Source organism: Peromyscus leucopus, chromosome X, assembly GCF_004664715.2.
Source record: "Peromyscus leucopus breed LL Stock chromosome X, UCI_PerLeu_2.1, whole genome shotgun sequence".
Lineage (NCBI taxonomy): Eukaryota > Metazoa > Chordata > Mammalia > Rodentia > Cricetidae > Peromyscus > Peromyscus leucopus.
In genome coordinates, this window is record NC_051083.1 from 126876723 (window position 1) to 126895571 (window position 18849).

The 18849-nt window shown below is 40.4% G+C and overlaps 1 pseudogene; it reads right to left on the reverse strand.

Moving 5' to 3' along the window:
• Nucleotides 1-16446: 16446 nt before the first annotated feature.
• Nucleotides 16447-18317, reverse strand: LOC114687566 (annotated as a pseudogene).
• Between the last annotated feature and the right edge of the window lie 532 nt (nucleotides 18318-18849).

Sequence of the window (18849 nt, forward strand, 5' to 3'; positions counted from 1 at the left end):
CTAGCATTTGTTCTCAGGTCTGCAGGATTCTTGGGACGTCTTTTAGCACTCAATTTTCATATACCTTCTTTGGAATCTCAAGAAAATGTGTTTCTTGGCCTGAGGCCTTGCATGCTGGACCACAGAAGTTCTCTATGAACAGTCACCTGTACCACTAAGTACATCTCAACAAGGGCTTTGGGAATTAGCGAGATAGATTTTGTTTGAGGTTTTGGGTCATAGAGTACATTGAGGTTAGACACTGCACAGGTCAAGTTGAGGGACATGACTTGAATTTTTAGTAAGATCTTAACCTTCCAAATCAGAAGACCCAATAGGTCCCCAAACCATATATCCTACAGACCCTTGGAGCTGATCTCTGTCAGTGTACTACTATACCCTGGGGAACTTTCTCATGTCCTTTAACAAATTTCTTTTTCAGAGCTGCTTCTTATTTGGGGCTACTTTTTTTTTTTAATTGAGGCGTAATTCATAAAAGGGTATATTGCTTTGATGAGACTTTTTACAACTGTGGCTGGATGTCTTTCTTTAGTCTTCCAAGAAGGGCCATTTTACTTTTTTAGAGTTACTTTTTAAAGTCATGAGGTCAACAACTTGGACTACTATGCATGTAAGTGCTAATGCAAATTAAAGCCCAAGTTGACCTCCAGCAGCAGTTCATTCTATGTTGACAGTGAGAGAACACTTTGCCTGTTAGGATACTGTTACTCGTGGACTGAAATGCTGAAGAAACCCCTCCCCCTATTTTGTTCTTTTGCAAAAATCAAGGTATATTCTAGGGTTTCCTGGTTGACCTCAACAGATAAACTGAGATGATAGTCTTAGTTTAGAAATGATCTGAATGTAGATTTACAGTCTATGTGTACAGCTGGCTAAGTGAGATCGCTTTCACAGTTCTGCATGTATCCCATTGGCTCCCCATTAGTCATTGAACTCTTAAAACTGGTATTGTAACATTATTACAATGTTTTGCACCAATTTTATAAACTTTACAGTACAATATGTGTTCCTTTTCTGAGGCAAACCAAAGGTATATTTCTCAAGGTTCTGCTGCTATCAGCAGTGTTGATGGAGGATTTTTTATACATTCGTAATAGATAGAAATAAACCAGAAAAAAAGAAGAAAAAAAAAGTGGTGGAGGAAAAGGTGAACACTGCAAGAATACTCAAAATGGCTGAGAGTTGCAAACGCCAAGATTGGCTTTGCATAGTAAATGGAATAGAACAGCTCTGAACTATAGCTTACTTTTCCTGGTTTGGTCTGACAGAATGATTGAATGCTTTTGTACAAAAATCAGAGCCTTAAAAACAAGGATTTGGTGAGATTGTAAAATGGTGTGCCACTTTGGCAAAAACAGTTTGGTGGTTGGTCAAAATGCAAAACATTGTTACTCTGTTACTCAACAATTCTACCCTTAGGAATATAACCTCAAACTACTGAAAATGTGCACCTATGAAACATGTACATGAAGGTTTACAGCAGTGTGTTGCTAATAGTAAAAAAGTTAAAACAACTCAAATAGCTATCAAATACTGGAGAGAAATAAAATGTGGCTTATTCATACAATAGAATATTATTAAGACATAAAAATGAATGAGAAACTGACAGATTAAATGACTTTGGTGAACCTTCATAATTTCATTTGTAGATCTTTCCATTTCTAATTTATAAATACATTTGGGGTTATAAATTATAAATGTACTGCCTCCTGTCAACATTGTATACTTCTATTTGATGATTTCTGTGTCAAATATTATATGGAAATGTTTCCAAGTATTTTCTGTATTAACTGTGAATGAATAGAACAAAATAAATTGCCTGTGATAAAAAGAAAAAAAAATTTCTACAGGGAAGGTGAATCAGAGGGCGATGGTATCTTTAAGGCTTTAGAATATCATCTGAAAAAATTAGACCTGTAGGTGCATTTATGCCATTGTCCTCTTGAGTGATTTCTTTTCCAGATGAAACTACAGAAAAATATTTGAAGGCTGAAGGAAGCTTTAATTATTTACTATAGAAAGCTTCACATACTAATACCAGTGCCTCAGGGGTTAGGATTTGTGCATAAGAAACTTTGGGGAGCCAGGCACAGTGGTGCACATCTTTAACCCCACCTTGGGGATGCAGAGACAGGTTGATCACTGTGACTTTGAGGCCAGCCTTATTGACAAAGTGAGTTAACCGAACAGCCAAAGCTATATAATAGAGATACACTGTCTTGAAAACAAATGAAAAAGGAGAGAGAGAGCACGAGCAAGAAGAGAAAGAGAAGAGAGGAGAGGAGAGGAGAGGAGAGGAGAGGAGAGGAGAGGAGAGGAGAGGAGAAGAGAAGAGAAGAGAAGAGAAGAGAAGAGAAGAGAAGAGAAGAGAAGAGAAGAGAAGAGAAGAAAAGAAAAAAGAAAAGAAAAGAAAAGAAAAGAAAAGAGGAAGAAACAACTTTGGGGAACTCAAACAATGAGATTGCAGTAGTGAGAGAAGAGAAGAGAAGAGAAGAGAAGAGAAGAGAAGAGAAGAGAAGAGAAGAGAAGAGAAGAGAAGAGAAGAGAAGAGAAGAGAAGAGAAGAGAAGAGAAGAGGAAGAAAACAACTTTGGGGAACTCAAACAATGAGATTGCAGTAGTGACAGGAACACAGTTATGTAGATAATTGTAAGGAGTCAACAAATGGAATATTGAAGTGAGTAGCAAGTATCAGAAAGGTAATAAAAGAACATTATGCCAAAATTAGTGGTCTTTCACACACAGCAATGTCTTAGAACACACAACCGAAAATGTCTCATCGCATGAAAAAAAAAAACTTACCTTAAAATAATAATCACAAAAAGGTATATGAGTGTTCTGAAGAAGAGATTAAATGTTTTCTAATACACAAAGATCAATTTTAAGTCAGAAATAAAGCTAATACATCATAGTGATGTATGGCACACATATAAATGTAGTGACCTCAACTCTTATTTACAGATACTGTGAACTACTTACAGTAGTCAGGATGATAGGTAGTTAAGTTTCAGCTGCACAAAACCCATTTTTCCACACCTAAACCACACCTAGGAAAGTACAAAAAGTAGATGAAAATAGAATTGAGTACTATGATATCTAAATGACAAAATATGGGGAAACCCCTATTGAAAATTGTAGACTGTGTTCAATTGGAATTGGCATTTGGAGTGAGGAAGTTTTGGCCCTGATTGAAGCTGAAAGTGATTCTTTGCCAGCAATAAAGGACAGACAACAGAATTTTCAAACTTTAGTAATGCTGCAATGCATATATCTGAGGCACTGTCTCAGATATATGCATATATATGCAATAAATTGAAGTTATCCTGTGATAACTTCAAAGCATGAAGAAATGATGATTTTATTGCAGCAGCGTGACTCCAGTGTCTTTAATAAAAATCTCTCAAAATATGCTTATAAACCACAATTAGAAGTTATTATCTAATAATACACATATCTATAATTTAATTACATATTTGAAAGCTGGGAGCATGGGCCCAGACCTATAATAGCAACACATGGGAAGCTGAAACAGGAGGGCCATCAAGCGTTCAAGGTTAACCTGGGCTACATAGTGAGTTGAAGGAAAACATGGGCTGCATACTTAGATCTTGTTTCCAAAATAAGAAAGAAAATAAAAATAATACAACAAACAAAAATTAAAATGATATAAAAGTGTGGTATTTTTTACTGATAAAATGGACAATAAAATATTTGGTAAGCACAAAGTACATTGTGATTGTATGCATGTATAAAAATAACAATAAATGCATTATTTTATAAAACTATTATACATTAATAAAATTTTTTATTTGAAAAACACTGCACTGAAAGTAATTATATCAAATAAATGCAAAACAAACAGGAACTCTGAAAATCATGGTGATCAGCCACTTCCATGGAGACAAAATATCTTTCTGAGAAAATGTTTTCAAGTATAAGGCTTACAGTTGAAGGGACCTCTGTCATGAGTACTACTACTTCCCATCTAGGATCTGTACAGAAATATAGGACCATTCTCTGCAAGAGTTTCAATAAAGTAAATGCTTAGAGAGTACAGAGATGGAAATTTTTCCATGGATGATTTATTTATTTTTACTTTTTATTTCATTTTATAATTATAATTTAATTTAATTTTACATATCAGCCATGGATTCCCTTGTCATCGTCCCCTCCCCCCCCCCCGCCTTCTCCCCAGCCCACCCCCCATTACCATCTCCTCCAGGGCAAAGACTCCCCTGGGAATTTAGTTCATCCTGGGAGATTCAGTCCAGGCAGGTCCAGTCCCCTCCTCCCAGACTGAGACAAATGTCCCTGTATAAGTCCCAGGTCCCAAACAGCCAGCTCATGCACTAAGGACAGGTCTGGGTCCCACTGTCTGGATGCCTCCCAAACAGATCAAGCTAATCAACTGTCTCACTTATCCAGAGGTCCTGATCCAGTTGGGGGCTTCTCAGCTATTGGATCATAGTTCATGTGTTTCCATTCATTTGACTATTTGTTCCTGTGCTTTTTCCAATCTTGGTCTCAACAATTCTCATTCATACAAACCCTCCTCTTTCTTGCCATTTGGACTCCTGGAGCTCCACTTGGGGCCTGGCCATGGATCTCTGCATCCAGTTCCCTCAGTCATTGGATGAGGTTTCCAGCACGACAATTAGGGTGTTTGGCCATCCTATCACCAGAGTAGGTCAGTTCGGGCTCTCAACCATTGCCAGTAGTCTATTGTGGAGGTATCTTTGTGGATTTCTGGGGGCCTCTCTAGAACTTTACTTCTTCCTATTCTCATGTGGTCTTCATTTATCATGGTCTCTTATTCCTTGTTCTCCTTCTCTTTTCTTGATCCAGCTGGGATTTCCCGCTCCCCTAAGCTCTCTTACCTTTGACCCTTGCTCTTCATTACCCCCACTCATGTCCAGGTTGTTCAAGTAGATCTCATCCATTTCTCTGTCATTGGGCAATCCCTGTGTCTTTCCTGGGGTCCAGTTTTCTAGGTAGCCTCCCTGGATTTGTGAGTAGCAGTCTAGTCATCCTTATTTTACATCTGGTATCCTCCTATGAGTGAGTGCATACCATGTTTGTCTTTCTGAGTCTGGGTTACCTCACTCAGGATGATTTTTTCCTAGATCCATCCATTTGCCTGCAAACCTCATGATGTCATTTTTTTTCTCTGCTGAGTAGTATTCCATTGTGCATCCATGGATGGTTTAAACAAGAAGAAGGAAACTGGATAAGGATCTTCTGTTGATAACATGAGTTGTCTCTCCACCCAGACCAATGAGCATCTCACAGAATCTGACCTCTCTAACAGTGTCAGTCCTGTGAGTCTAGAGCAAGGGTCTCTGGTTGAGCAACCCTTTCATTTCCTGCTTGAGCTGTGGGCATCATAGGCCTTAATGTAACACACATGGTTCAGCAGGGGAAGCAGTTCAGGCTCTGGCAGTTGTCAAGGTAAGAGCTTGAATGGGGACTCACAAGACCTCTCATTCCAGGAGAAACAGACCAAGCTTATTTGTCCCTTGTGGCAGTAGTTGTAGAAAGACCCAAGGCATGGTCCACAAATATAGTCAAGAGAGTGGAAAAACCAGGCCCTGTCAGACTTTTAAGCTGAAATTCTTGAGATTTCATCCATGTAGGGAATCTCTTACAATTAAGCTTCTACCCCTGGCAGACTTTGGAGCATGCTGACTCCATACGAATTTGTCTCACTAGGGAATCAAGAGGGACAAAATTAAGGTCACCAGGGGAAAGGAGACAAAGAACCAGATAATACAAGTAGGACTCTTCCCCAGGGAAGATGGGGAATTCATACTGTAGATACTGGAAAACGCTGAGAAAACACCTCATGTCATTCGCCTAAAGAGATCTAAGCCCAGACAATCAGGTGAAAGTCCTTACTTGCTCTATAACTTTCATTTCTGGAAATATTTAAGGAAATAAGGATCCTGGCTTGAAGTTCAGATCATCAAATCAACCAAAGAATGGGACCTAGCCCTTATGGATGGTAAATATAAATACTGAAGGTATGTCTACTATCTCAGACCAATGGGTGGCATAAGTCTTACCCTGCTGACCTCTTACCCTTTTTACCATAGTTTTTTTTTTTTTTCTGGAAGTCCTAGGACTTAAAGAGCTGATAAAATACTCCATCACTGTCATTTTACCTCTTTGGGAAAAAAGGGGGTGGTTTCTGAGGGTAACAACTTAGTTCCAGAGTAAAGCAGCTGGGGCATTGCCACTTACAGAGCGGGAGTATTTATGTGTGTGTTGGGGGGAGGGAGGGGAGGTAACTAGTACTGAGATTTTTTTAACTTAATGAAGGAAGAACACAATCATCCCTGGAATGTGTTTTTTTTTAAACTTAGTTCCAGGGTGCAGTTTCTGTAATGTTGATTCTAGGAGTCTGAGGAAGGTTGGGTTTTGACACATCTACTCAGGTTGAAAGAACTGGAGCTTCTGGCCAGTCATCAATTGGGGAACCATAAATAGCAGCAAGGCATATGCTCATTTCAGGTGGATGGAATATTACTTCGGCCAGACCCAGCCACCTTCAGGACGTCTTCTGGTCCGAGGATGTGCCATTTTGAGAATTCCTGTGTCAGAATCAGGAAGTATGTAACTTCATGATAGCAGAGAGAGGAGAACTAAACTTATCTAGTCATCAAGAGGGATAGCTGGATGAGAAATTTGAAGTTGTCCCACCACAAGATACATGGAACATCTGTCCTCTTTGTGATGGCTGTTGTGCTCTCTTGGCATCAGGACAATGATAATAGCATCCACTATTAGGTGGGAGTAAGGAATGTTGGGAGTAGGAAGAAAGTAGGGTCAAAAGGCCATGGCAGATGCTTTCTCATCATGACTCACCAAGTCATGCATGTGTGTGTGTATGTTTGTTGGGGGTGGGGGAGACATGCATCATCACACAAGGATAGGGCAATATATGCCATTTTTCAAGTTCATCTTAGGAGCCTGAGGAAAGAAAAAATTTCACCAGGGCACAAATATTGAGTGCTGACTATGAGGAGACAAGGTAAGCAAATTCTGAGGAGAAACCTGAGTTTTCTCTTCTCTCACAAATATAGGAGTATCACTCTGCCTTCTTTTCACCACATATTTCCAGGGCAGTTTAGTTGAATACCTGTGGTTTCTGTGTTCTGTGTAGTAGGCAAGGGACTGAGGTGAGGGTCAGGAGCTGGATTCTGGTGTTCAAGAGCAGAAGCCTCAGGCTTGATATGCCAGATCTTCAAAGAGATGCGTGAACCTTCCCATTAACCCACAGCCATGGGTGAACCCAGCACCCTCTTGTCATGCAGTTGTTCTGGGACACTGGTAGGTCAGGTAATGGTTAATACCATTTATTTTCCTGAGTTCTGTGTCAGGAGTATACCAGTGTGAAGGATTTTAGGGAACAGACTGGGCTAGGATCTGCAGGAGAGAATTCCTGGCTTTCAAACAAGAATGGTGAGGGTGAACGCCCAGTAGAAACTCACTTCTTATTCACAAGAGTAGGAGTATCTAGTCTTAAAGACACAGGCCACTAGTGACCCCTAATATGCTAGGTCACAAGGTTACAGATCAAAGATATTACTATTTGTTTCCCTGAGTTCTGTCTCATGGGTCCCAGGGAACTTTAGTTTTTTTGTGAGGGTAGCGGACTTGAGTCAACAGGGAAGGAATATGGGCATGGAGAGTTATTAAGGGGAATGCATTGAGGGAATAGCAGAAAGATTTTGTGAGAGGATTGGGGTCCTGCCAAGTCTCAACAAATAATGGAGTATATCTCCTACCTTCTCTAGAACACATATCCCTGGCAAACCCAGGAAGGTTGAGAGGTATACTGTTTCCTGGCTTCCATCTGTGGCATCTAAAAGAAATGAGACTTTTGGGGAGGAAAGTAAATTTGGGTCAGCTAGAGGAGAATTTCCAGGCTAGATGGTGAAAAGCCAAAGGGAGTAGTTGGATTCTTTCTCTCCACCCAGAAGTACAGAACAGTGTTTATCTTGCTAATCCAAGTAGTTGATCCAGGAGGCTTTAAACTAGTTAGAGTCATAGTTTGCTTTCAAGGTTTTATGTCTGGAGTCCAAGGAGAGGGAGCTTCTTTTTCAGAGAGTAGGCTGGAGTCAAGATACAGAGGAATCCCAGCATTGAGCAGAAAGTCTGTGAGGGCAGGCTGGGAGCTTCCTGTCCACCAACAGAGGATTTCTATTCTTCTTAGAGTTAGTTGCCTTTTGAAGCTTCAGGACAAGTCACAGTTTTTTACTGATTCCATTGATCTTACTGAGATTTGGCTTTAAAGAACAGGAATGGACTTGTGTATGAATGGGTTGAGGCTCAACCTTGGAGAATGTTCAGAGGAGGTCTGTGAGGGAGTACCCATAATGGGAAGATCTGAGGTAATACTGGGAGCCTTCTCCTCTCCCACAGGCAAATGGTTACTGTTCATATTTTTCTCAGTATTAATCCCTAGGTGACTGTAGGCAGGGTGAGAGGTGTACTGTTTGGGAATTCTATCTTGAGTGATTGAGGGAAATTTGGAGGAGGGTTGAGAGGACAGTTCTAAGGTCAGTATAGGGAAGGGTCTTAGCCTTGAGTAAAAGCACCTTCAAGGTTCCGTGGAACCTTGCTTTCCTCCACAAAAATAGCAACATTCTTACTTGGTTCTGTTAGATATTTATCCTAAAATATTTCATGGTAAAAAGCAGCTCATTTGTACCCATAAGCACTATATTTGAATTCTCAGGGTAGGATATGGAAGGAGCCAGACTTCAGTAAGCAGAGAAGAATGCCCAGCTTTGGGAACAGATCAGGGGGCCCTGAAGGAAGACAGGGAAGTTCTTTGGGGATCTTTGGAAACCTACTCTTCAGTCACTGATACAGTGATGCAGATGGATTGGCTTGTCTTCCATAGCTTTCATCTTTGGGAGGTTCTAGACATCATGAACAATATAATTTTGGTGTGCTATTTCTATTGCTTCAGTTCAATATAAGAAGGCTATGAGAGGTAAGGTTTTTTTTATTTGTTTGATTCGTGTGTATGTATGTGTGTGTATGGAGGTTTCATCAATGGGAGAAGAATCCAAGTCTCACTGTATGACAAGGGAAAGATTCTGACTGATGACTCAAGGAATTTACATCTTCCAAAAATAGCAGGACTCAGACCTCTCCTATCCTAGAAACTTTTGGTGGGAAAAACACTGTGCTTCTGTGGTTCATGCCATTTCCTTGGTCCCAACTGAGGAGTCCCTTAGCCATGCCTTGTTTCTTTTAACCCAAGTGAAGCTGAGGCAGAATTCCAGGGGTTAGTGTGTCTTTATTTAGATGTTAGAGTCACTGAGTTGCATTTATCTAGGTGGTATTGGTTTGCTTTGACAAATGGAGGCATCCTGAGCTCTTTAGGCTTCAAGATGGAGATTCAGATTAGAACAAAGGGTCCTCCAATTACAGATTGTGGGAAATCCCAAAGGAGCCTGTCCTTATTAACAGTGAGAAGCTCCTGGCTCAGCCATAGGATCTCTTTTCATTCCCCATTTCTTTTCTCAAATGTCAGGGAAGTAGGTGTCTGAGGCTTAGAGAGCCACACTCATGTGAGCAGAATAAAGACAATGCATGCATTTTCAGGAGTAAATACAAATAATTTCAATATTTCTAATGACACATCTTACCCCAGACAAAAGAGCACCTGGAAAAACATCTCCATGCCTTCTGTATCAATATTGCTAGGATAAGGTTAGTAGTATACTAATGTGGCACTTATCTCATTCCCTCCAGTAATTGGTGGAGATTATCAAATGGAGACAAGACATATTTTGAAGAGTAATATATATGCCTCAAGAGAAGAAACCAGTGCAATTTAGGTGGGTACATTTCAAGGTTAGGGAGAATCCTGGTGCCAGGAAACTCCCAGAAATCCACAAGGATGACCCCAGCTAAGACTCCTAGCAATAGTAAAGAGGGTGCCTGAACTGTCATCAGAAAGCTTTTACCTAGTAACTGATGGAAGCAGATACAGAGATCCACAGCCAAGCACTGGGCTTTGCTCCAAGAGTCTTCCTGAAGAAACGGGAGGAGGGATTGTGTGAGACAGAGGGTCAAGGTCATAATGAAGGAACACACAGAGACAACTGACCTGAACTCATGGCAGCTCACAGACTCTATACTGACAGCTATAGAGCATGCATGGGACCAACCTAAGCCCTCTGCATGGGTATGACAGCTGTGTAGCTTGGTGGTTTATAAGGCTTCTAGCAGTGAGATCGGGACCTTTCCTTGGCACTTAGCTGGTTTGGGGAACCTGTTCCCCATGCCAGATTACTTCACCCACACCATTCTTCTTCTTGCTTTGAACATGAAGGGACAAGCAGTATGGTTTTAATTCAATACTGTAAAGAGGATACCATAAATTATTAATGCTCCTGCATCTAACCCTATGAGTACCTAAAGTACTGGTCATGGGTTGCATTTCTTAACTTTTTTTTTTTTTCTGAGATGAGGTCTAAAGGAGATTATGATCTGAAAGAAAGCTACACAGATGATCAGAGGAGTACCTAGCTGTACCTGTAATGAAGTTTAGGACCCTTTTGTGAGTGTTAAGGAAAGTTCATTCCATCTTCCTTCTCTCCTGGGAAAGATGGGTCCTATAGAATTCCGCTATTTACTATTCTCAGCCCTGCAATGAATTAGCTCTACCAGGATCCAAGTGACTAGAATTACTCAGGATGGTGTGCTTTGGTTTAGTTGTGAAACTTATGATCAGCAGAATATGGGACAAGCCCCACCAACAGTAAGTATTAATCTGAAGTAGAACCATCTCCCTCAGTATAATCAACCCAGGTCAAGGATCACTAGATTCAATGCCTTGTTTCTTTTGTCTGGAGTATTACAGAGAAGAAAGTGAAAACCTTGATATTAATGTGTAAGAGCAAAGGAAGGTGTCACAAGTTTAACAAGAATTGACACTGAAGGAAGGCAACTGGCAAAATCCAACATATATAGAATGGGCCCCAAAGAAACTATCTTGTTCTTCACGTCAGTCTGTAGAGCCACTACTCTCAACCTTCCTAAGGCTGTGACCATTTAATACAGTTCCTCATGTTGTAGTGACCCCACAACCATAAAATTATTTCATTGCTACTTTATAACTGTAATTTTGCTACTGTTATCAATCATAATGCAAATATCTTGGTATGCAGGATATCTGATATGTGACCTCCCCAAAGGGGTAGCTACCCCCAGATTTAGAACCACTGCTATAGAGGCTATGGTAAGGAATGGCCTGATGTGATATGTCCACACTTCCTGCCCTCACCCAATTCACTCCTCTGTTTCTATTCACAAAATGGCAGGTCTCCCATGGATACCAACAAAACATGGCATATCAAGTTTTATTAAAACTAAACACCTTGCCTTGTATTAAGGCTAGGCAAGGCAAGACAATATGAGGAATAAGGTCCCAAAGCCAGCAAAATAGTCAGAGACAAACCCTGCTCCCATTCTTAGGAGTCCCACAAGGAGACCAAGTTACACAACTGTCGCATATATGCAGGGGGCCAATGTCAGTCCCATGCAGGCTCCTGGGTTGTTAGTTCAGTCTCTGTGAGTTCCAATATATCCCTATGTAGTTCGTTCTTTGGGTTTTCTTGTGATATTATTGATACCACTTAAAATCCTCCCTCTCTCTCTTCAGCAGAATTCTCCACACTCAGCCTAATGTTTGGCTTTGGGTGTTTGTATCTGTTTCCATCAGTTGCTGGAAGCCTCTCTGATAACAACTGGGCTAGGTACCAATCTATGAATATAGTAGATTTTCATTAGGCATCATTACACTGACATTTTTTTTTCTCCAGTCATGTTTGTTTCTATCCTAGGTCTCTGAGCCATCCAGCCTCTGGATCTTGGTACTCCAGGAAGTTTCAGGGGTGAGCTCACTTTCATGATATAAGTCTCAGGCTAGACTAGACTGACTTGCATTTTAACCAAATATTAATTGGAAGTTTTTCCCATTTGGAAGACAGTTATCAAGTGTGTAGGGGGGGAGTAAGTGAAGACATAGCCTTACTCAGAGAGATAGGGACATCTATTATAAAGAAAAGCAGGAAAATATCTGTTAAGACCTTAAGAACAAGTGGAATGAGGAATACACGAATAAGTGGAGATTGAATTTTCAAGTTGAAAATTTCTGAGCCAAATCATTTCAGTGCTTTAAGAAAATATTACATCTGTGGGAATGAGTTTTACGTTAAACTGTGGAAGATGTCAGTATCAGTTGAAGTGTCTTAGCAGTGAGAGAATAAAGGCCAATTATTGGGTCAATGCTGGTAGATCAGAGAGACAGAACAAGCCATAGCTATCTCACCTTGCCAATTCCTCAGTGAGAGAATAAAGAGTCTGAGCCCCTACAATACTGAAAAGGAAGGGATTAAATGAAGGACAGAGAAGACCTTTTATTGCTGACAGAGGATGCTTTCACAGAAACCCACATTGAGTGCCCAAAAGGGGCTACAGGTTTGGGCAACAAGCAGAAGCCAACTTCTGGCTCCCTGTCTGCTTTCTCTGGCAGTTCAGGTAGATGAAGACTGCAACCTGAAGGATGCTTCAAAGGCCAAGCAACAGAAAACAATGGGAAAACCCTCTCGAGAATAAATATGAGGATGTTGAGGAGCATTGAGAATTCTTCTTTTACCAGACATGGGGACTTTTCATAGGATGTGTTTGTGTGTGTGTGTGTGTGTGTGTGTGTGTGTGTGTGTGTGTGTGTGTGTGTGTGTGTCTTGTTTAATTTACTACACATATTGAGGAACCTCAAGTTTCTTTCTAATATTTTATTTTTAATTTTTCATATGTGTCGTTTCTGTCATCTAATTTGTCTACTTTATTTTTGAGTTCTGATATTGTATCTTCTGTTTGATCCATTCTACTTGACAGACTTTCTCCTTAATTTCCCAGATAGGTTATTGATTTTTTTTCAATTCCATCTTTCTTTCAGCTTGATTTCTACTCAGTATTTCTAATTTTTAAAATTAATTTCGTTTTCAAATCCTGAATTGTGTTTTCTGTATCCATCAATGTAGCAGGAATCTTAAATGTTCTTATTAATAAAATCAAACCCGAGGCCAGTTATTGGGGTCAATGCTGGTAGATCAGAGAGACAGAACAAGCCACGGCTATCTCACCTTGCCAATTCCTCAGCTGGACTTGTTTCCTCAGACTGGAAGCTTCTGTGTCCTCATCCCAATGGCTCTCAGCTGAACTGCTGCTCAAAAGCCTGAAGCTTAACCAGCCAAGTGCTTAACCAGTCAAATGCTTAACCAGGCCAAAATGTTTAACCAGCCAAATGCTTCTAGTTTCTGATCCTCATGCCTTATATACCTTTCTGCTTTCTACCATCACTCCCTAGGATTAAAGGCTTGCTTTCTGGGATTAAAGGCGTGAGTCACCATGCTTGGCTGTTTCCAATGTGGCCTTGAACTCACAGAGATCCCAGATGGATTTCTGCCTCTGGAATGCTAGGATTAAAGGCATGTGCTATCACTGCCTAACTAGTGGCTTTTCTGTTCTCTGGCCCCAGATAAGTTTATTAAGGTACACAATATTTTGGGGAACACAATACCACCACATTTCCTCTCTTTTTGTCTAAAATTAAAGAAAGCTTATAACTAATACAAAGAAAACTATCCAATAAGTATATACAATATATACAGCCAAAAATTACATTAATGATGTCTAGTCCATTAACATTTGACAGATTCAGATAAAAACTCCATTATATATATTAACAATGTTCAGTAACACATCAACCTTATATTTTGTTCTTGAGCATTATTCTAGCATTTATTCTCTTTAAATTCATTGAGCTGTTGGTTTGTGTCTTCTTTAAACTCTTTGAACTCTTTCATGAAGTTAAGGAATGTTCTTTTAAGTTCTATGTCCTGAGGTACATCTAGTCATTCTCATTAGACAATATTTCTTTAGAACTGGTAAGTGGGCAGGTTTCTTGATATTTCATAATGTTTGTACTTTTGTAACAAGACAGAGAATGTGGACTTATTTTACCACTTTCATGTCTGATGTAAACACAACCAGTTGGACCAGAGCACAGAATAAAGATATCACACTGGACCTGGAGACTGAATATTGCATGAGCATGTCAAAGTCAGGTGAACACATATAAGGGCAAGGAATGTGTGCAGGATGTGCATTCTGGCCGAAGTCTGGAGGTTGGGGACAGCATGAGCCAGGGAACTGGATATAGAACCTGGCTTAGATCAAAGGACTGGGGAGGTATGGACACTCTAAGATCAGGGGGACTCACTAGGATGGGTTAGATGCTAGATTCATGGACCAGGCTGTGCCTGGAGGTTGGGTATGTTGCACAAAGGAAGTCAGACAGACATGGCAAGAGGGGTGGAGAGGTTGTTTTATAGTTTTAGTTTGTTGTTACAGAAATCCTTTATTTCAATGATTAGCTGTATTTTTGAGTTTATTTTGAGTCTACTATGAATAGGATTGATCCATTGATTTATTTCTCAACATGTTTGCCATCAGTATATAGATGTAACATGCTCAGTTACTGAAAATATTTATTAATTCATATGATTTTCTGATGGACTCAGAGTTCCTTAGTAGTTAATATAGAATCATTTTGCTGACAGATTGGTTTAGCATCTTTTCTTATTTGTAGTACTTCTATTTATTTGCCTTGTTTTATTACCATAGCTAAGACTTCAATCATCATATTGAATACATATTAGAAGACTGAGTACTTCTCTTATTACTTATATTAAATTAAATAATACACTCAATTCCTACTTTCTTAGAATATCTCCTCCTCTGCCCTGGACCCTTGTGCTACCAAACTCTGTTTTATTTGATTGAAACCCACTTAAAAGATAATACCCACATATAAGAGAAAATATGCAAGGTTTGTCATCCTTGGTCTGGATTACCTCGGTCAAAATTATTCTTTTTCTAGCTCCATCTATTTACCTTAAAATTTCATTTTGTAAAAACCAGCTGAATAATATTCTATTACACAAATGCTCCACATTTCCATTATCTATTCATCAGTTGATGGACATTAGGTCATTTCTAATTTCTGGCTATTGTGAATAGAGCAGCAATGAACATTGGTAAGCAAGTATCTCTATGGTGAAGCATTTTTTGGATATATGCCCAAGAGTGTTATAACCTGGATCTTGGGGGCAGACTGAATTGAATCCCAGCTTTCTCAGAAACAGTCACACTGATTTCCATATTAGCTCTATTAGTTTGTATTCCCACTAGCAATGAATAAGTGCTTTGCTAACATGAGCTGTCATTTGTTTTATTGATCTTGGTCATTCTGACTGCAGTATGCAGTTAGTACGTCTGATACTAACCCTGTATCAGATGTAGACTTGGTAAAGATATTCTCCCATTCACATGACCAACTGAAAGCTTCACCCCTACCATCTGGTATTCATGGTGCTGGAAGGTACTTTGCATACTTTGAAAGGATAAAAATAACCATTAACATCACCAAAAACTTGGAGAACTACAACAATGACCTGCCTGCATAATATACTGTTGTAATGCCAGCACAAACATGGGAATATATGACCACAGTTCAAGTGGATTTAAGGCCCACTCCATGAGATTAAACTCATACCTGACTTTCCTAAAGTGTTCAAAATCCTGAGGCTTGGGGAAATCCTCATAATATTATTCTGTTGTTTGGTTTGAATTTTTTTTTAATTTTCAATTTTTGTTTCCTTTTATTCAAGAAGGAAGGTAGAAAGGTTGTGAGAGGAGTTGAAGAATGAAAAATTAAGATAAAAAATATGATGTACGAAAAAATTCTCATGTAGGAATTTTTTCAAAATTAAATGTATTAATTTTCCATTGCAAAATATTAACACAAAAATCAGCCAAAAAAGGGGATATAAAATTTTGCCAAAGTAATTTTCTGAGTTTATTTGACCTTCATTCTGTTTATGTGATATATCATGTTTAGCAGTTTTCATATGCTGACCCACCCTAGCATCCCTGAAATAAAATCACCTTGATCCTTGCAAAAGGATTCATGATAATAGCTGTTTAAATGTATGATAAATCTCTGCAATAAATCTAAGGAGTTGTGGCTTTTTTCTTTATTTTTTTTCTTTTTTTTAAAATAATTTTAAAAGGAAAGCATGTGGCTTAAGAGGAAAGTAATGAATTTACAAAAAACGTTCTAGGGTAACCGCAGAGGTCTGCAGACAAACCAAAGACAGACATAGTGGAGAGGCTGTGGAGCCACCAGCCCCGCTCTGAACTGGACTACTCTGTAGGTCAGGGTTAGCCTCCTGCTGGGGCAACAGAAGGCTATGCAGAACCAGTTCCCTTTCAGGGCAAAATGGCTCTTAGTACACTTGTTCTGTTGTGCTGTAACAATAAAGCCCTGTCTACTGCCCTCTTGCCGCACGTTGTTGCCTTGAGCCTCCAAGACCTGTAAGGAGACCCTCAGTCCTCTTCTGAGAGCTGAAGATCCTCCAGCTCATCCTGTGGCCCCTGAGCCAGCTGCCACAGTTCACTTGGGTCCACCCTGTGTCTGGGTCTTCATCCTCTGAATTGCTGGCATCCTCTTCTTCATTATCTTCCTCCTGGTCTTCCTCTTTCACTCCTTGGTGAGCTTCCAGGAGCCCAGGTATTCCTCTCTGGGAGAAGTCTGTGCTGTCCTCTCCCTCAGAACTGTCCAACTCAAATAGGTCTTTTAATTCCTTTCTGTCTTCATTCTTCCTGTCTTCTTCCACTTTCCGCCTTTTGATCTCAGGGAAGTTCAGGTCTTCTAGCCGTTCTTTGCCACTGATCTCCAGCTGGATCTCACGGTCCCTCAGCTTCCTCCAGTGCTGTAGTACCTGGTGAGAGGGGTCCCCTCTTCTCGGACCTGCTTCTCCCAAGCATCCACTGCCACTTGGTCAGAAACGCTGAAGGTCACTCTCTGGCGAAGGCTCTGGATATGTTCTGCGTTCTCCTGCACCTTCTCCAGTAGCTGGCGCACCTGCCGCAGTAGTTAGCTACTTTGCACTCCCGGAGAAAAGATTTCAGCTGTAGGACAGTGGGCAGCACCAACTCTGGAAGCAATGCAATGGGCCTGGCTGTGCAAGTATTCCAGGATAAGGTCATACAGCTGCTCCAAAAGGCCATCCCGGTATGCCTTTTCCTGCAGGTTGGTACTGGACAGTTTCAAGATCACAGAGAAGTTGATGGGTCTGGAGCTCATGCGGCCTGGACGCCTATTGAAGTCCACCTGTTGGAAAAATCTCGAGAATGAAGGGCAGAACAGGAATGAAGTGCTGATGGTCTGGACAGCAGCGTCAGGCACGCACACAATGCATGCGCAATGGATAAAAGCGGGCAGTGGGCAACAACTTGATGCAGCCGATGGTGATCTGTGAGAGAGGGTAGAGCAGGGGCTGTAGAACCTCACTGGAACCAAGTGTCCTCAGGACTCGGCACCACAAGTAGAGGCCAGTGCACATACTGCCAGTTGTACACAGACTGGTACGTCTCCTTCTTGCCTGTGGTCATGGCATTACGCAGGTGGACTGCAAGCTGGCGGATGTAGAGAAGGCATGTTGATAGGAGATGCTGAGGTCCAAGGCAAGTAGTTCAGTCAGTGTCCGCTGCATGAAGCTTATGAGGGGTAGGGTACTTGGAGAGGTGAACTTGCAGTTTCTCACATACATGATGTACATTTGCTTCAGGATGGGACCAAGGAAGGATTCCTTCGTGTGCCGACAGACTCTAATGAGTACCAAGAAGGCCAAGACCCTCAGAGATTCTTCACCCGTGCTCCACAGAACCACCATCCTATTGAGTAACATTCGGCACTGCTAGGAAAGTCAGTAGTAAGGAACCAAGCTGCTGACATGCTTCAGGACAGCTGCAGATACTGTGGCTTCAGCCAGACAGGTTACCAGCTGTTACAACTGCACTCAGGTATGTCTTCACATCCACACGGAGCTTCCCCCAGAGTGGCTACTAGATGGCAGCAGCATCCTGCTGCTATCCTTTAGTGCCTTTCCAAACAGCAGCTTCTGAAGGCAACCAAAGAGATCTCTAATGCAGAAAGTAACCAGAGCATTGAACACAGCACTATATGTGACTTGGAACCTGCAAATCTCAGCAGCTTCTTGGTCTCCTTGGGTGGTGGCTACAGCTGCTCGAATGCCTGCACAACTTCAAGGAACAGCTTGGGAGTAAGGTGGTGCATGGCCCCCTGTTTCCATCTCTCCATCATGGCAAGGGTAACTGGTACAGGCTCATTCTTCTTCCTTTGTAATCCTCTGGGGAATGTGTCACTGTCCTTCCTTTTCTTTATTTGTACACCTTAGAAATTAGATTTTTTTGCAGTTGAGTTCTGTGTGTTCCTTACATATTTTAGATATTAACCTCTTATCAGAATATACAGTTTGTAAAATAAAATTCTTTTTCCACAGTGATTTTTCTTACATTTGTGGATTATCTTCATTGTTATGCAGAAGTATTTCAGTTTGATATGACTTCAAATCATAGTGTTGATCTGCTTTTGGTCATATCCAAAATACTTTATACCAGTAGAATTCCTGTGCTTTCTTTTAGAAGATTCAAATTTCCAAGTCTTACATTGGGATCTTTATGTTCCATTATTTGAATTGAAACTTACAAAGTTATATTTTTTAATTTTCATGAATTGGCTTCTCATAATACAGATATAGTAGTACATAAAATTTTCAACAAAAGTAAATAATATGTTTACTCAGAAAGATAATCATAAGTTTGTTATTGATGCCAAACCTACTAGTATTACACATGATTGACCATTGTTTTCCCTGAAATCATTATGTATTGTTTA